At 40.1% G+C, this 19,732-nt stretch overlaps 1 long non-coding RNA gene across 1 annotated transcript; it reads left to right on the top strand.

The window, feature by feature from the left end:
- Window positions 1-1,654: 1,654 nt before the first annotated feature.
- Window positions 1,655-18,067, top strand: LOC137103070 (uncharacterized). Its single transcript, XR_010911350.1, has 3 exons — window positions 1,655-4,399; window positions 9,113-9,278; window positions 11,923-18,067. It is a non-coding gene; the product is annotated as an uncharacterized lncRNA (long non-coding RNA).
- Window positions 18,068-19,732: the final 1,665 nt, after the last annotated feature.

Here is a 19,732-nt window from a genome sequence, read left to right on the forward strand (position 1 = left end):
ATTGGTGACTACGTTTGAACGTGAGTGTGAATGGTTGTCTGTCTCTGTGCATCTCTGGATTGGCCCTGACCTACACTGGAGACCTCTTCAGGGTGTACCCCGATGACGGCTGGGAAAGGACCCAGCCCGCTGTAACCCTGAACGGAGGCTAAAGGTAATGGATGGGTGGACAATACAGACATTAAAACCAACATGGAATTGTTTCTTCTCATGTTTGGTTAGTTGTCATTCTGTAGGCTGGATTAGCTTGTTTCCCCTGTGACATAGACCTCCATTGTTGTCCAAAAACTATAAAAAAGACATCAGGAAGACACACACCTACAGTGGGATCACTATAAATATTTTCCAAACTCATGTCAGTTGCTGTAAGGCCACCACAGGTGTCGTGCTTGCACACTATGGCACAAGAACCTGCCAATTCAGAGCACGTGGGGGCACGTTTGCTAAAAAAGAAAGAGCACAAGATCTGGAATGAAGAAACATACCCAGTCGAGTTTGCATTACAAGAGTACTAATAATACTAAAAGTTGAAAATGTGATAAGATGGTTCATACCACATATAGTCACATTGCTGTATCCAACCACAAACTGTTTTTGCACTTGTATTTCATCTAGTGAGTCATGAGTGTTTTAACTCAAAGCAGTGCCCACAGTTTCTGTCACAATTCTGGGAAATTTCTGGGAAATGTCTCTGCAGTCACTTTGGAAATGATGTTGACCGGCGTTGCTATGAAGCTACTCACCTCTTCCATAAACTTACTGATGTTGTCCGAGCTGGACTGAAATACACTCAGGGAGACGTGACTCTCGCTGCATAGCTCTGATAGGGCAGCCGATCCCTGACCTCTCTAATCATCATGGCGTCATGTATTATTTAGCCTCCCATGGTCCGACTTGCCAAATGGTGATCTACTAAAATGGTAAATTGTGATCATCTTATTTGATTGGTTAACCTCATCATCCATATGTTGCTTCTTGAACAGTGTGGCTGCTTAAACGGGACAGTGCCCTCTGGGCAGGTAGTGTAGGATAAAACCTGTTACACTTGGTTTTAAAATGCATGTCAGGTGATTGGCTCACAAAGCGTCAGCAATAAAAACAAGTGTAAACAACCACCAAGATATGATAAGATGTGATACTGCCCTCGTGTACTTATACACCGACTCGTACTTCTTTTTTAATACCGCACTCGATACCACACTGGTGAGATGATGGAGATGGAACAACATTTGTTTGGAGTTGTTTTAAGATAAGTGACAACGACAAAAGTAAAGCTGACTGCAAGTTCTCATCAAGCAGTCACTCTCATAAAGATTTTAAACATGTTTAATAGTTACTGGCAACTGTAGTTTACTTTGTTTTACAATGTGACTTTAGCTCCATGTTTTTTTTTTTTTTTTTCTTCTTGTAACCGGAAGTTACTCCATTTCTAAAACTCTGAGGTGGATTTGTCTACCCCTGAGCTTCCAGTCATCAGGTGTGTGCTCCTTTCAGCCAAAGACTAGAAGACTTTAAGTCTATCTTCAAAGGGGGGAGTGTGTGTGTGTGTGTGTGTGGGGGGGGGGGGGTAGTGCTGGCTGCCACACACTAAACCACAAGACTGCAACACAGACAAATGTCACATCATGGTATCACAAATCATACATACACAGATTAACCAGTGCTGGGTCTAGGTCATGCTGCTACCACCCAGCGTAACCACTTCGCACTTTTATGTTTTGAGTCCCATTTCTTGGCCTGTTAAACTTCAGATGTTAACTACTTGCATGAGACCTACGTTGTTATAAAATCCAACCTTTCTTTAGGTTGTAGAGTCTAAATTAAGAGTGAGGGTATAGACAATTTTCACCTGTCCAAATGTGTCCATGTATATGTGTGACTGGTTTTCACCCTGGAAGGCCCAGTCTCCAGGGTTATGAGTACCGTTAGCACATGGGAGCATTTATTTAATCTAATAATTTATTTTGTAAGAATTTTACAGTAAGCAGGACTATTTTTTAAAGGTTTTGGCCGAAGCCGTGCAGTTTTTTTTTGCTTTTGTCACTAATTAATATGTTACATTTCAGCAATGTAATTTTAACTGCAGCCCTAATGTAATGACATTACATGTATTTAATGGCAAAGGAATGACTGTGTGTTTGTGTGTGTGTGTGTGTGTGTGTGTCTCACTGGAAAATCAGTTTAAACACAGCAGACATCAAATGGTGGACGTTTGTCCATTTTCTACCTCTCTGCTCAGGCTCTGTGCGTGTGTGTGTGTGAGAGAGAGAACTAAAATGTTAAAAACACAAAAACAAAGCCATAACACTCTCCACTTGTAACTTATAGTACTATATGGCATAACTGTATCTTGGCAGGACTAACACATATTTTGAAGTGTATTAATGCATTTCTTTGACTAAATTACACTTTTATTAAAACTTCAACTATATATTCATTAGCACTTCTTTCACCAGCAGACCTGAAACCAGCCTATTCAAACAGTTCTCAGGCACCATTTGTGTTTTTGTCTGGTTTGTTGGTTTGCCTGTAATAAGACATCTAGATGCCATTAAAACATTTGTTTTGGTGCCTCACAGTGAAATGAAAGTGACCAAAGTTTTTATGACAGATTTTTCTCGTCATAAAGTTTCCAAGTCACGACTAATTGCTTGTTCAGTGCTCCAGGGCAGAAAAATAACACTCCACTTTGTGTGTGTGTGTGTGTGTGTGTGTGTGTGTGTGTGTGTGTGTGTGTTGGTAGGAGGGGCTGATTTACAAAATTTAAACATGTTGTTTTTGTCTTTCCATCTCCTCCCCCTCTTATGAATCCTGTAAAGTGGCACTGAACTGGATGCTGGATAATTCTACAGCCAGATTTCAATTTCAACTGTGATTTTCGTTTGTTTTCTGTTTGTGTTTTTCTTGATAATTTGTATCACATGACCTGATTAGGGTGATTTCTGCAAGCAATCATTTTAGCATTGGCACACATATTTAAATTATTAAAATGCATTTGGACCCACAAATGAACCATGAATAAATAACATACTATTCAATATGTAAGCACATTCCATTCACAAAATAAAAGATTATCTTTCAATTATGACTATCTATCTCATTGTTATGAGATCATGTACAAGAGACTAATTTGATGCAGAACGTGACCATGGGTGTCATTCCGTGATTGTCTGTCTGAAATCACTGTCTGTCTGGTGTGTTTGCCATTTTGTATTATGTAACACACCGAAAAATTGCACAATTGTTTGAGAAAAGTAGTTTCCACGGAGTAAACATGCACATTCTGCTCAAAAACCCACAATGCAATGCTCCCAGTTGCACAGCTTTTTAATAATTCTGCAATATTATGATGATTAGTGTGTGTCCAAAATCTAATTTAACAGCTCACACACATATAGGAAGTAGTGAATAAATGTATCGAGTGAGATTTTCTGTGCATCCAATGGTACAAAGGATGAAAAGGAGAAAAAAACTGTTAATGGATTCTTCAAACAATGTTTCAAAACAAAAACTCATAGGCTACAACACAGAGATCAAGTTGCAGCTTCATGTATCCATGACAGTGGCTTATTTCTTTTACAAATTAATATCTGTTCACTTCATGTTTAATGTTTATTAATTTTTCATCATTGGGCAAAGGGATCTGGATCTCAGGATCTTTTGAGGAGGTTTCACATTAGTTTACATCTTCCTTCGTAGGCATATATCAACTTCTTAAAGCCTCATGTTACCATGAATGCATATAAACACTCAGCTGCTAATTTGGTTTCATTATTTAGCTTGTATGTGTATAGTTTAGAGCTTTATGTTTGCAGAATAATATACAGTATGTAACAGTTCCTTTTTGTTCAGTACTATCGGGTTGTTATCGTCACCGATAAAGAATGAAGAAGAAGAAAACTTAAAAACCAGATGAAGTTTCAAATTGCACAAATTCAAACCCCAGGACAAATAATATAGGCTGGAAATTGGGCTTCATTTTGCAGCCCATAATTGGTACACAAAGACAGAACATCTGTCACTTAACTACTGTGATACTGAAGACATCTTACAAACCAGCTTATTCTCAGGCAAGTTCTACTTATGAAAACCATGCATTTCCATTTGCACACTATCAATCTATTACACATATTTGTCATAATTCCAAAATCTCATAATTGTGAGAACATGATGTTGTAATTAGGATAAAGTAAGTCATAATTATGAGATAAAGTTCCGTTTTTTTCTGAGTGCAATGTGCTTCCATAATTACGTGTGTCATATTTATATATTTGTATTTTTGTTTCTTCTCCTCCTGACGGCGATTTTGTCAGTTCCATTGACTTGTAAGTTCATCGTGAAGAGGCCTCAGTTCCTTGTGGCCTGTTCTTTCCCGCAACAGGAACGTTCATATCTACATGTGAGTGTGACGTGGTTGTGATATCGTTTTACTCTCCAGTGACACTATCTGTCCAAATGTCTGCACTGATTATGAAATTAGCACTTCTCAACAGTCAAAGCTGAACCACAGTTAACAAACCCATCCTGCTTCATGCCTTGACGCTTAAATATTTTTCATCTTTTGCATCTTTAAAATAGTCCGTAACAGACAATAAAATAATTTCTCACTCCACAAAGTATTCACCCGGGCTTAAAAGCACTTTTAAAGTTAGTTCAATCTGTTAAAGGCATTGTAGGTTAGGGTTAGACAATGGTGTCACCATTTCTGAGGGTGTGTGCCTGTATTGATAACTTAAAGGTGCACTTTGTTATTTTTTATGACACCAAATAGCTCTTTGGGTCCATAGGTATTAGCATATTTTGTTACCAATCATGCTTGAAGACATCAGCAGTGAGCTACAGTAGGAGGACAAGATGTAAAAGCAAAAGCTTGGATTGTAAATTGAGTGGTATTATGAATAATCAACACACATAAGCTAAAGCCAGCACTGAACACACATTTATTGCCTGTCATTCTTCAGCCGGACACACCGCTGTACCGGGTGGTATGTTTCTTCATTCCTAAAGCCAAGACACTAAACTAATGTTCCCCCACATGCTCTGAATTAGCATTTTCTTGTCCCATGATCAGCCAATTGTGACATTAAAGGTGGAATTACAGTGACTCCAGTCATGCTTAATTTCTCTGTCTGTCTGATTAGTCAGCAGGCTGAAGACTTTGCAGGGAAGACACAGCTGTTTGAACATGGGTGGGGAATGTGGACACGATCACGTAACACACAAAACATAGGTACACACTCGAAGACCTCAGCTCCAGTGTGTCCAGGGAAGGAAGCACTCCCTCCGTGTGCTCAATGCAAAATGAGCTAGACTGTTTATGAGTGCACTAATTTGTTTGTTTTGGAAACTAGATTTATGATACCTCCAAGTATCATATGTGTGCTGCTGTAAAGATTCCTATAATTGGGCAGCATATGGCTTAAACAAATATAGTGTAAACAGAGGAAAACAATGACATAGCTGGAGAAGCAGGACCATCAACAAAGACATGGAAAATGATTTATCAAGTCTATTAAAATAACAGTCATGTGCCCAAATCAAGAATGAAATCAATGTCACTTCCTGCAATCATTCCTCCTCTTCAGATTTCCAAATCCAATGGAAGTGATGGGGACAAATCTTGCAGTCCAAGCTCTTTAGTGTTGGATACCTGCTGACACATCGTTTTTCAAAAGCTTCTCGATCAAAAATATGAAGTTTATATGTTAGTATGATTGGGATAATATGAATTAAAGTAACATCTGTTAGAACATCCATCTAGCTGAGGCAGGAGTACTAACCACTCCACCACCGTGCCGCCCCAATACCTGTTAGAACTGAGTTTTAAAATTCACACAACTGCATTGTTGGGTGAAGACGTCTTACTCTGCTAGATTTTCTGGAAGTATAATATCACTCAGTTTACATGAGGTTCAGCAGAGATGTTACAATGTGAAGCATCTTCTTGTACAAACAATCTTTGGCTTCGTACAGACCCCCGGCTAAAGATCAGCTACAAAGGAATTCGTGTCTCACGGATTCATGTGTGTGACAGCTAAACAGAACCACATCTATTCTGTGCTCTATTCAGAAAATGGTTCTGTTGATGAATAGAGTTTTGCCTTCTAATCAGACTGCCCCGAATTATGCTTTTTGCACGCTGCCAAAAACTGCACTGCAAACCGTTGTTTAGACGGAGAGCAGCACTGAAACCCCAGCAGGTTTAGATGTTAGAGTGAAGGACTGAATGAAAGGAACAGAATGTGCCTGGATCTGCACCTGCATCTGTTCTGTAGAGTGACTCTATTACAGTACATGGTGTATTTTATTTGACTTCACATCCATCACAGTGCATACATGTAAAAAAACAAAAAAAACAACAAAGAACATCTGGGCATTCTGTGACAGGATGTGAACAGTGACATTACACAACAGGTTTTGTAATGTTCTTATGAACACACACACTCAGATAACCCACTGACGCAAATATGCGATTTGGAATTGGGCTGTATAAATAAACTCTAATTTGAATAAATACGATTTGATTTGATAATAAAAGGTCTATTGAAATGAATTGTGGGAGAGTAAGTCCTTAGTCACACAGTCAGCAACTCACTGTATTATTACAAAATCCATGTTAATTGCAGCCAGAGCAAACATTACTGTCTTTCCTGCAATTAAGTCTCACACACATCAATGTAAGCAACATTTCATTATGTTTGTGCGTGATTAGTTTGAGTTGCATGATTCTCCTGCGTTCGTTAGGCAGTGGATGACACAGTCGGGACTATGAGCTCAGCAGATTCCACTGCCTTTGTAAACGTTGGTTTTAATTTTTGTCAAATGTGAGTTTTGATTGTTTGTCAAATCTGCTTGTTGTAATTTTCCTAGAATGTGCTTTTCATTTAAAGAGTGAAACACTGACCAGGACTGAATGTGTGGAAACACGATGCGGAGGTTATTTACTATGTAAACATGCACCTCATGGCGATCGTGGCCTTGTTTGTGTATTCAGCTGAGTGCTGCTGAATGGAGGTATTCCACAAAGTTTCAAACATTCCGGAGCAGAGTGGAAGTCATGCTGGTAGCAGAGCACAGAGCACCCTACTCCACATGGCAGGTGTGTTGCACTTGTGGTTGTATACAGTATGGTAGGACTTTGCTGCACACCCACACTCCTGCAGTGTGAGGGGTCATGTCAGAGCTGTGTGTTTCTTGAGAAGGGTCCCTGCAGTGTGGTGGTTCTGCTCTTAGGATCAAAGCCCAGATGTTTCCATGTACTGTAACATTTTCTGCTTAGAAGTTGCCCTTTTACCCTCCGCAATGGTTCCGGCGTAACAGGACTCTGAACCCTGCTCAGTGTCATGAGTCTTACTGTAGTCTGGACCTGGAAGTCCCACAGGATCTGAGATAGAAATCTAACATTTTAAATCACATCTGCAGATTTTGTTGCTTTTTTTTTTTTTTCAAGGTTCGACTCCGGTTGTTGTGACATGAATTAATGTGTCTGGTCACAGCCAGCTGAAAGAAGCACAGTATCTGCAGCCTCTAATTACAGTTTATTAACACACCGTATGACAGCATGTGTCAGTATGATTGCTCTTTGACCCTGACCCAGAATAGGTAAATATTCAATCACTCAATCTATGGAGCCTGATTGGACTGTGAATTACAAAGTCAAATTGTTGCAAAATGTGGTTATGAAACAAGGATTATTCCATTAAATATTAGATCCCTATGGGGATAGTGTATGTCTGATTTCAGATAGAATTGTTTCATTGTCATGATCTCTTTTCCGAGTTCCTGGTTTCCTGTCATATTTGCCAGTTGTGCTTCTGACAGTTTTGGTTTTAGCAAATAAATCACGATAGATCACGACCATCCAAGCTGAGTTCTCCCAACTCTCCACCTGCCGCAGCCTGAGCTTATCTATAAATTATATGGCTGAATGAAGTAATGTGACTATCATTTTTCTTGTTATTGCAGAAGAAGATACAATCTGGTGCAAAAAAAAAGCTCCAGTCAAATCTCAAACTGTAAAACAGAATGTAGAAAATGTGTAGAAGGTTGCTATTAAACACACAGTAACTGGTCCAACTCAGACGAGCGTAATTTAGCTTTTTGAGTTTTGTTTCCACTTAGTTTTTTTTTTTTTTTTATGACCAAACTGAAAATGTGCACAAACACAGGTGGATGGGAATATTGAGATCTCATCCAATTGGTATTTGGTTGCAGTTTTTGAAACTAACCTTTTGAAACAAAATAAAATTAGGACCACATGACTAGTTGTCAGGGCTCATTTTAGGACCTGAATACATCAGTGGTTTTGCAATTTAACAAGTACTGCAAAACTTTTTTTTTATTAAGCAGTTAATACATTATTGATTAAGAATTACTGCCAGCACTAATTTTTCAACAGGACTAATTCCTCTCTATCCCTCCCAGTGTGTGTTTGCATGCTTGAAGGCTGAGAATGGTTAGAGTTAAGTTTAAGTTAAGCTAAGGGCTGGCGTTAGGCACTCAGTTGTGATGATTGAGTTTGGGGATGGGGATGAAGGAATGCATTTGGTCAACTAAGACTTTTCATGTGTGCGTATAATAGAAACAGAGAAGAAGAAAGACAGTCACAACAGAGCAGAGAGAGACAGGCTGGGCGGAATGCATGACTGAGCCATTCATTGTGTGTCCAGACCTATAAAGGGTCACATTTACTAAAACAACTGCACCTCTGGAATGGAAACTTCAAAATGTTGGGATAAAATAATACAGGACCGTGTTGGCTCGGCTCAGGGACAGATCGCTGGCTGACTTCTGATCACGGTTTCTCTAGGGAAATTAAAACAAGGACGTCCTCAAGAAAGTCATTGAAATACATAGAGAATTTCCATTAAAAGTTACCATTACTGAACATGTGGAGGCACATGGCTCAAACTTGCTTCTTATTAGAAATTGGTAGATTTTATCACATGGTAGATTCCGCAGACGGTGAAAAAAACAGATAAAGTTTGTATTCAATACAAAGATTTATTTTTGTATTCATTCACATTTTTACAATCAAGATGGTGCCTGTGTGCATGGCTCGCTTTTGTTTGTGCTGTTTTTGACACTTGTCTTTCATGTCAACTGTCTGCAGGTTTGCAGTCACCAAACTTTATCGGATCTTAGGCCATCTGCCAACAACCGAGTGTGGGCCGCACAGGATGGACATAAAACTTTGCTCCCATCACTATCGGGAATTCCAGTGCACCTTGAACGCACTCCTGATCCATCTCCCCGTAAGAAACGGCATCATCACCGCGGTAAGTGCAGTTGGAGGCTCGTTAGCCAGTGAGCTAACAGAACAATGAACCAAACAGGCCTTCAGCCCAAGTATGGAGTGGTTCACTGGCACGTTGGGCCAAGGCGGAGAAACAGACACTATTTACCGGAGTGTTTATAAGTGTAAACAGCTTTCTCTGTCCATCTCTTTTTGGAGCTTTGAACTTTGCTTATTCGAGCTTGACTGCGCTCAACCTGTGTTATATGCTGTTATGTGCCACCAAAATATAATAAAGATCTTATAAATGACTTTGCCGACTTCCTGGATGAGATCGTGCCCAAATATGACTGTGTCCTTCTTGTTGGTGAGTTTAATATTCCCAAACCTACGGCTAATGAATTTTTAAACCTTATTGACTCTTAGTTTGGTGCAGTCTGTGTCTGTTTCAGTCTGTTCACAAAACTCATAATGCTCCTCAGACTGCCTGTTTTAAGTCCTCTTCCAAAAAAAAGCCCTCGGGTTTTCCATGTGATGCTCTTCCTCCCTAACTTTTTAAAGAGGTTTTTCCTTAGGGCCATCTGTTCTCACCGTTATTAATGGTAGACTAAACTCTGGGGTGGTCCCCCAAAATTTTAAACTTTCCTTAAAATCTTTTTATCAAAGATTTTAGACAAAATGGTTCATAGGCAGTTAATAAAATTTCTAAATGAGCAGAACCTATTTAAGACTTCCAATCTGGTTTTAGAGGGAAACACAGTACAGAGTCTGCTCTTTTGCGTGTTTTTAATTACATTTACTTGCCTTTGATTCTGGTAACTGTGTGGTCCTTGTAATACTCGATTTAACTGCTGCATTTGATACAATGGGCCATAATATTTTAGTCTCCTGCTTAGAACACTGTGTCGGTGTAAAGGGCCTAACTCTAAATTGTTTCAGGTCCTATTTAAAGGATCGAACTTTTTGTGTTCAACTTGGAGACTTCCAGTCCTCTTCTGCTCTTCTGTCTTGTGGGGTTCCACAAGGCTCCATTTAAGACCCTATCCTCTTTTCTTTGTATTTCTCTGCCCTGACCTCCATCCTCGGAAGGCCTGGCATTTCTTTTCACTACTATGCTGATGACTGTCAGATGTATTTTCCACTCAATAAGAAGGATTGTTTTTCTGTGAGTTTATTACTGAATGTTTAAAGGACGTTTTACAAGTTTTTACATTTTAATGAATCAAAGACTGAGGTGATGTGTTGGTGAACTAATTGGGACCAAATCTGAAATTTTTTACATGAATTTTTTTTACATGCATTTTAAAACGGATACAGTTAAGATCACAGGGTCAATAGTTCGATTCCCAGTCCCTTTTGGCCATGCATCAGAGTGTCCTTGGGCAAGACAGTGAAACCCAGGTTTTGGGTCAGGTGAGCACTGCGATCAGTGTGTGATAGTGTGTGTGTGTGTGTGAATGAGTGAATGAGAAGCAACATTATAAACTGCTTTGGACGAAAAGCTCTATATAAGCAGACATTTACAATTTACCAAATATAAGCCATTTGAGAATTTGATGTAACCACTCAGCAACATCTAGTGAAATGAAAGTCACATATAAATACTGACATCAGAGTGTGTTGGCTGTGGACCAGAGGACCAAAAAGAACTAATGCCAGTCTATTCTGTATAAAGCCCTCACACTCTTAGAGGGAAAAATCAAAAGGTGCTAAATCTTCATAAGTTTCACAGCACAGACTTGATTGTTTAGCACCAACTGAAAGATGCTTCCAGGATTGTGGAAACATCTTGTGTAAGGTAAAAAAAACAAGCACAGGCTCGAGAAATGGGAGCATCGCTCTGTCTTTATGCAGGCAGGCCTGTCAGCTGTAGACCGAGCTTGAGTTCGAGTTGTAGTGGTCAGTATTAACAGACACAGCATCAATCCAGTCAGTTTACTGCTGCAGCAACTCGCTGACTCAGTCTTGTTAGGGAGAGTCAAGCCAGGCCACAAACAGAAAGAGCTGCAACTTTCTCATGTAAAACCACTGGATACTGTACACGCTCTGTGTGTGTGTGTGCGTGTGTGTGTGTGTGTGTGTGTGTGTGTACACATGGCATAGCTTTTTCTGCAGAGTCAGTGCTGTTCTCGAGCATGCAATTGATTGTGCTGCGGCTTTACCAGCCAAAAGCAGTTAAAAATACCCGGCCCAACCAAATGAGGTGCAATTTGTTTGTTTCTCTTCGAGCCTGTAAAGTGGAACCATGTGAAGCAAAGACTTATATCTCCTGAAGGCTGTTTTCTTTCTCGTCTCCTTTTGAAAATAATTGGAAATCTCGATATTCTAGTTACCACATTTCAAACATAATTACAAGCTGTGGGCATTGTTTCCTCGTCTGATGTGGTCCAGTGTCTTTTTTTCCCCTGGTATAAAAAGGGTAAAGAAGCAGGAATAGTTTCTATTTTTCTGTGTTTGTCCTAATTTTCTTAAAAACGGCCCCTATATTAAAGCGATTGAAGCCAGGGACTGCTGTAACAAGCTTTCAGCCTAGTCTCAGAATTCAGAGGTCAAATGATTCCAGAGAGACACTGATTCCCATCTACTTTAAGCACTCGTGATCCTGTCTGTCGTGTCCTATAAGTGCAGGCTCAACAGAGAAGTAATTGGAGCCTCATAGCAAATGCCGTTGTTCTCCTCCTCCACAGGTGATGAGAGACAGTCTGCCGCCCTGCACTCCAGCACAGGACGTATCTTGGCTCCTCTCTGGACAACGCCCCTGGAGTCATAGCGCGGTGAAGTTGTTGAGACGAAAGCCTCGCAGTAACCCTATTGAAAACTATAATCATCAAAAACTGTAATCACAGGCTGAGGTTTGGAGTGAGGTATCTTCACTCCTCTGTCAACCTCAGGGAGCTTTCACCATGCGGAGAAACAGGAGAGGAACGCTGGCTGATGTTTAGGGTGTGGTTCCATTTTCAATACTCATGCAAGTTATGGTATGTGATAAAAAAAATAACTATTAGGATATTGAAAATGATCCCGACAGAACTAGAGTAGAGCAACACATTTCCACAATGTCATAATAACTTATATATACAGACATTTTTACAATGCAGAAAAAAACAGTTGTTTGAAACCAGTTTCGAGGTGAATCTAAAAATGACACATCTTTGCATTGCACACATTTTATTTAGGCACAGACCATATTTGACTGATCTATGACTATGATATTAACATGCTGTTCAGTGGTCAATTATCGGCTGTTTTTATGCCCTACTTATGTCCTGCAGGCCATTAGGTTTAATATCATCCATTCACAGGACAATTTAGTGACATCTAGCAGCAGTATTTAATATTTCAGAGACACTTTTTTACACTTGTTTTTAAAATGTCTTTCAAGCAATCGGATAACAAGAACACTGCAGGGACACGTGTCTCCAGGTTGTTACTTCTGCTAACGTACAACATACAGCCAGTTGCAGGCTGGGGATTCACAGGCCATATCGGACTGGCAATGACACATTTTGCTGCAACAGGGACACATCAGGACACAATAATGTTTACACTACAAAACCTATGTGTTTAGGGGCATCACAGACCACCTCCGCAACTGCTTTGATTGACCAGATCTCAAACTGTGTATTTAGTCCTGTCCACTTGTGATCCAATTAAACAAGGTGCATTTTTAAATGAGCAGGGTCAAAAACACATTGAGTCAGAGAACTATTCAGTCACATCTATAGGCTACTTAGAGTCACCAATTAAAGTAACAGCATGTCTTTGGACCCCATAAGTAAGACATTCACTTATAACCATGGTGATTATATTGGCAATACACCAAACAAGTCTCTGCAGCAGAATGATGAATGTACGTCAAAGATTCCTGAAATTCCAGCACTACTTCACACTTTATCATGCAAACACCTGCTGTTTTGGGTTGGATCAAGGTTGGATCAGGTTTTACCGCAAATAAACAACTTCAGAATTTACTATGGACCAGCCCAAGACCACATCCAGTGAAAGGTCTTGGTTTGGTTGTTGTGGTCCATACTCCATAAGTGGGATTACTGGGATCAGACCTTCCCAAAAAAGCCGCACCAAGGTGGAGACAAATACCAGAATTACATTTAGATGGATTAAACAAAGTAGGTGTGAAAACAGAGTTCACAGAGGGAGAGAATTGGGGTGGACAGGAATAAAGTAGTGTGTTGATGGATTTCTCAGCACGCATTGTTTGAGACTCTTCTGTTTTGTAGTTAGAAAAGTTGAAACAGTAAACTGTTAGTTTTGAATTCAGTGCCTAATCTCAGACACTTAGAATTTAACATTTTGGTACAAAACGGCTCCAACAGCTGCAGCTGTAAGTTCTTCACATGTAACGAAGAAGTGACTTTTTAAACTAACAGACACAAAAGAAATTCTAATCATTTTGAGAAGACTACTAATGTCAGCAATGTGAACTATCTGCTTCTATTTCAAGTTTCCTTGTTAATAGAACTTAACTAAAACTAAAAAAGCAGTTTAAGGCCATAGGTTCTCAGCAACAGCTGCTGCTCTCATGAACAACCACAGCTATTTCATAGCTGCTGTTTCAGTTGATTACGGTTCAACTCTTTCAATTTTCATCATGGATGGCTGTGACCATGGCAACCACTCAAACCCTGTTGATGAGAACAATACAGGAGCTAATTTTCCTTAAGTGAGTTCCTTAAATTTTAACCTTTCTCCCACAAAGACAAATCAGTGCAGAGAAATGAGGCAATGGCATCACAACAAGTTGATGATTTTATAAAACATACTTATTATAATATATTTATATCAATTTACTAACCAGATCCTGTACTTTAAGCTGAAGGATAACAGTACTTGGAAAGCAGTAGCCTGTTACTGGGGGCTAGTGCCTGTCTGAAGTGTAAGGTTAGAATTTAAGCAACTAATTTAAGATTATGTTAGAAGAAAATATATTTGCAGGAAATATTGCAGGAAAATATCAGACTGTGGACTTGATTCAGACTTTAAGCTTCTGCAGATGTTTTAAAAGGAGAGAGAAAGGTGTGTGTGTGTGTGTGTGTGTGTTTATCAGGGGAGGGACACAGTCAACAGCCAAAAACACTTAGCTATAAAAAAGAAAATTTCTTTGTTTCTGCTTCACGCTGACTGCATTGCCTGGAAACCCCAAAGAATTTCACAAGGCATTTAAGACCTGGGAACATGATAACTAGAAAACCAAGTAAATTGCCTCAGCTCTAAACAATCACTTTTTCAAGAATCTCAGACTTTTTCTAAATGCCTCCAGTCCTCAGCCTTATCAAAGCAAACATATTCTTCACTGAAATTGATTATTATCCTGTACATTTGGCCTCTTACTACCGCTGTTGATAGCACTGCTATTGTATTTAGCTGCTACTGTTGTTAACGTGAGGAGATTTCAAGATTAAAGTAACCTTGTTTCAAAATGACTACAGCCAATGTGGGAACAGACACAATGCCATGGAAGCACGTCCACTTAAATGTTTGTATACTGTACGATACATCATATGGTATTCAGTTGCTATTGGACCCCTACCATGCCACTTAAAACCTCAAGTCAATGAATTCACATTTACGTGTAGTAATTTTGCAGATGCTTTAATCTTTAATTTTCCAAAGGTAGAATGGGAGGTAGAGCCTTTAGCTATCAAGCTCCTCTCTTGTGGAACCAGCTCCCAGTTCAGATTCGGGAAGCAGACACCCTCTCTACTTTTAAGTCTAGGCTTAAAACCTTCGTTTTTAATAAAGCATATAGTTAGTTATAGTTATGCTGCTATAGGCTTAGACTGCTGGGGGACCCACCCCCCAATGCACTGACCTCCTTTCCTCCTCTTGACCCTCTCTCCTCTCACCCCACAATTGTCACCACTGTATGTCATTAACTCTGTGTGTTCTCTCCCGTAGTTGTCTTTGTCCTCCTCTGTCCCCCTCTCTCTGTGCGTTTCTGCAGGTGTCCCCCGGCTTTGAAGCTGTGTGTCTACCAGCGTGCAGCTACTGGTCCTACCAATCTGCCCGATGCTTTGTTGTTGCTTTTGTTGCTCTGTCCTTTTCTCTCTCCCCTTTCCACTCACCCCAACCGGTCGAGGCAGATGGCCTCCCACCCTGAGCCTGGTTCTGCTGGAGGTTTCTTCCGTTAAAGGGAGTTTTTCCTCTCCACTGTTGCCTATGGCTTGCTCCAGGGGGAATTGTTGGGTTCTCTTTATATATCTTTATAATCTTGACTTTGTAAAGTGCCCTGAGATGACTTTGTTGTGAATTGGCGCTATATAAATAAAGTTGAATTGAATTGAAAAATTTAATCCAAAGCGACTAACGAGTTATAAAGCAAGCAAAAAATCCAAGTCAAGGAGAAAACATCAAAGCAAACTGCTATGAGAACAAGAGTTTTCGTTTTATGAGAGGCAAATGCAAGAAAGGACAGATGTTTTGTTTAGTTTGTTTTATTTAAGTGCAAAGGAAGTTGCAGAACAGTTCTGAGTTCTTTTTCCTTGGGAGTAAGGCTGCTAAGCATGTTTGGTGGCTCGGTCAACCATCCTAGGATCACTGAGCTGAAAGGTTTTGCCGGAGATATTTTGTGTGGTGATGGTGACCACCTGACACCACTCATTGGCAGAGCGCAGTCTGTAGGCAGCCTTGAATCTGATGTGGGCAGGTACAAGAGGCTAGTAGCTGCTCACATCCGATATCTGAAGAGTGGTGTGATGTGTGTTGGCTGATCACAAATGAGACTTGCTGCTGCATATTGGATCACCTGGAGGGGTTTGAATGTGCTGGTGGTAACACATTACATTAATCGAGTCAAGCCCATAGTATGAAATGAAGCTATGGCTGAGAAGACTAGAACAATAGGGTCTGTGATATGGCAAAATAAACATTAATAAACATTATGTTATGTTTAACATGCAACATCAAGTTGTATGCAAACTAAACACTCACTTAAGTGAGGGGGAGCTAAAATGTATGTAACATTATTTTTGTTTGTTTTAGTGTAGCGAGATTTCCAGTTCGTCCTATTTTATACTTTTACTCCACTACATTTTGTTGGGAAACACTGTGATTCATTCACCAAAGATTAAATACATAAACACACGTGTGTAGGAATGTTTAACAATCATTAAACATCCTACACTGGAGTCAAAACCCAGTCTCCTGTGTGTTATTGTATGCAACCACCATGCAACCACCCCAAACACCTGACTTTTTCCCTTTAAATACTACAGGCATCAAATTTTTAAATGCTGGGATTTCCTTTACATACTTGGCTGATAAAACAGACTGTGATTTATGTAAATGCTCTGCACTTATATAGCACTTTTCTACCTATTGGCACTCAAAGCGATTTACACTGCTTCTTATTCACCCATTCACACTCACAATCACACACCAATGGGGGAGCTGCTATGCAGCTGGCCAACACTCACCGGGAGCAACTAAGTTGGGGTTCAGTGTCTTTATCAAGGACACTTCGACATGTGACTGGACGAGCCGGGGATTGAACCAACAACTGAGAGATTGGTGGACAACGGCTCTAAGTTCCTTCGCCACAGTCGCCCGCACATATGTGACTACAAGATGCTTTAAATTAAGTGAACCAAAACCATACAAACATAATGCCCAAAAAGTACCAGTTCTGTGAGTATATGTCAAAGATACAAGAGAGTTCATGTAGAGAATCTGAGTTTTAATATTAATAGAACCAAATGTTCTAATAATGCACTTCAGCGTGACTCCACTGCCCACTTTGACCTCAATAATAAACTGCGAGTAAAAATATGACCTTTCTGACAGTTTTGACTTGCAAAGGTAGAATTCATAGCAGAGCTTTAGTATTGGATTGTATTTAATTGCACAGGTACACAGGACTGCCATCCCTCATTAATGTAGGAGGAGCCAAGGATCAAGGTGAACCTGAAAGAAAGACAGCAACAGGCCATAGACTGCAAAACCAGTTGCTTTTGTGGTTGCTTTCTGTTGCATAACATCCAATCAGAGACCTTAAAGCTATAGTATGTAACTTTAAGCAAATTTGGTTTTAGTAGAGATCATTACCTTGAAGTAGAGAGGTACAGTCCACGTGAAGCAGTCTCACAGAACCCACAAATTCCCTTTTCGACTGAGTCTTCTGACCAATTAGAGAGTCAACTCAGACAATGTGTGGTTCATGCTGATGAGAAACGGTTACCTGTGTGTGTGTGAATGTAGAATGTGTTCGATGCACTGAAAGAACTGGTTTTGACTCCACAGGTAGTTGGATTTTCAAAAGCTGCATGTTGTACTGGGGCGTTTTTAACATTGTGTGGAATGTAGAATGTTACCATCTCCAAACAGTGGAGAATGGAATGTGTGTATGTAGATCATTTGCAAAAAAAAAATGGAGAACTCAATTACACTTTGGGTTGTGTCCGTCAGTTTGTAACATGTGCCTGTCTGAAGGAATTTCTTTTTTCACCTTACTGTACTTAAGTGACTGTAATAAATCTTTGAGAAAGATTAAACACACATTGGCTTTAGCAGGTTTCCATCAACATTCGTCTCAGTTTGTCTTTCAGCACACAAATGTTGTCATTTGCTAAAGAGATAACGGCACTTAAGGAAGGATAGCAAAGTCTTCTTTTTTTGTCCCCCTCTCACGTAAAGTGTTCAGCTGGCAGTGCAGCCCCCCCCCCCGATCATTTCCTCTGCAGACAGAATTCAGGCAGCGGCTGCTGAAGTCAACAGTGTGCCAGACCATTTGCACTGAAGGCTTGGTCAGCTGTGTCAGCTGATGGAGCCCAGCTCTGAGGGCAGGGCCACGCAGAAGACTTGTCCGTCCGTCTGAGAGCAAGAGCTGAAGGTGTGTGTGTGTGTGTGTGTGTGTGTGTGTGTGTCGTGTGTTTACACATGTAGTCTCAACAGACGGCTCTTCAGATTAAATATTTTCCACCTGACATCTTTAGGGCCCCAAGCACTGAGGGCCATTGGCCAAAGACAGCACAGTGTGTAATGGCAAATATTATGTAACAGGTGATTTAACTCAAAACTGGGGTCATATTTGCCATCATTGCTAACCACCCCCCCTTTTTTAATTGTTTTTTTTTTTGTTTGTTTGTTTCTGTCATCTATCAGGGGAGCATGGCAGCTTCCTGTGCCATTTTTGACCACGTTGCCCCCTATTTTTTCCCCACACACAACAGCACTGCGTAAAGATTTTCGGCCGATAGCAGCAGATTGTTAAATGAAGGTCCTGTGTGTCTCATGTTTTTGTGTGTTTTCTTGTATTCTCTCTGATGACAGAAGTAGACGTGGACTTCATTCCACAGCACTGACGTAGCCAGTGGGACCAGCTGATATCCAAAATTGATCTCAGACACATGGATGATGAAAATTCAGTCCATCAACACAACAGTGATACCATTTGCCTGCTCTCGGTCAAACGAAAGCAGAAACTCACACACAGGCTCTACAAATGACAAGAATAAGCTAAATGATAGCAATATTATATTCATTAACATCTTTAGGGAATGTACATTTTAGTTCTTCGCAGAAATCATAACAAATATGAATTAAATATAAATAAACCACTGAACAACACACTGCTTCTCCCACATTATTTGTAACAGCTCTGTTAAATGAAAACATGTCTTGTTCGTTGCTCTGCCAGTGCTGCTGCATTAATTGTTTCCAGGGCTGCAGGTTCCATTGAGAACTCTGAGGTCATGTCCTCTGTGTTTTTTTGCACATCTGGAGGCATTGGCAGTCTTTTTTTTTTTTTTTTAAACTTTATTTACTAAGGGTTTTGCTGAGAGGCTACTTCTCTCTTTTACAGCAATGACCTGATCACATTGGTCCAGTATAACATCAGTGTCACCCGCTGTGTACTCGGGGTTGCAGTTACTCAAGCGGACTACATTGGTTCTGAGGCTGCGTCTTTAACAGTTAGTACGCCACAGTTACACTTTGCAGCTCATGTAACACAGTAACAGCACATGCGAAGTGCAACAGAGCCGTCTCAACCCTCACTGTCCCTCCGACGTTTTCTTGTGCTTGTCTCTCGCTCGGTGTGTTGGTTTACTTTTCCCTTATAAAAGATATTCTTGTCTCAGGTGTGTTTGTGTGCTCAGTACTTTTCTTGGCATAGAGGAGGATTTGTACCTTTGGGTGATAGCTTTTATCTGTTAGTGGCACATGGAAGATGACTGTCTATAATGTAATTATACTTTGTTGCTCTGTCGTCCCCTTTTCATGCAATTTTGTGGAAGCATATTTCTACAGTCCAGAGCTGACAAACCAAACAGTGGCTCAAGAGAAGGACTTTTCTATTTTCTAACCTTAAATTAGCTTGAAATATTCTTGCAGAGTTAAAAAAGCATGGTTGCCTAGCTTTCCAAAAAGAATCCCGATTTCAAATCAGTTTGACTGTTTACCGGTTAAACAAACAGAAACAAGTTAATGGCAGAAATCATCCACATTACAATGTACAGTAGCTAATCCACCAGAAATTAACGC

The sequence above is a fragment of the Channa argus genome, chromosome 17 (assembly GCF_033026475.1).
Source record: "Channa argus isolate prfri chromosome 17, Channa argus male v1.0, whole genome shotgun sequence".
In the NCBI taxonomy this organism is placed as follows: domain Eukaryota; kingdom Metazoa; phylum Chordata; class Actinopteri; order Anabantiformes; family Channidae; genus Channa; species Channa argus.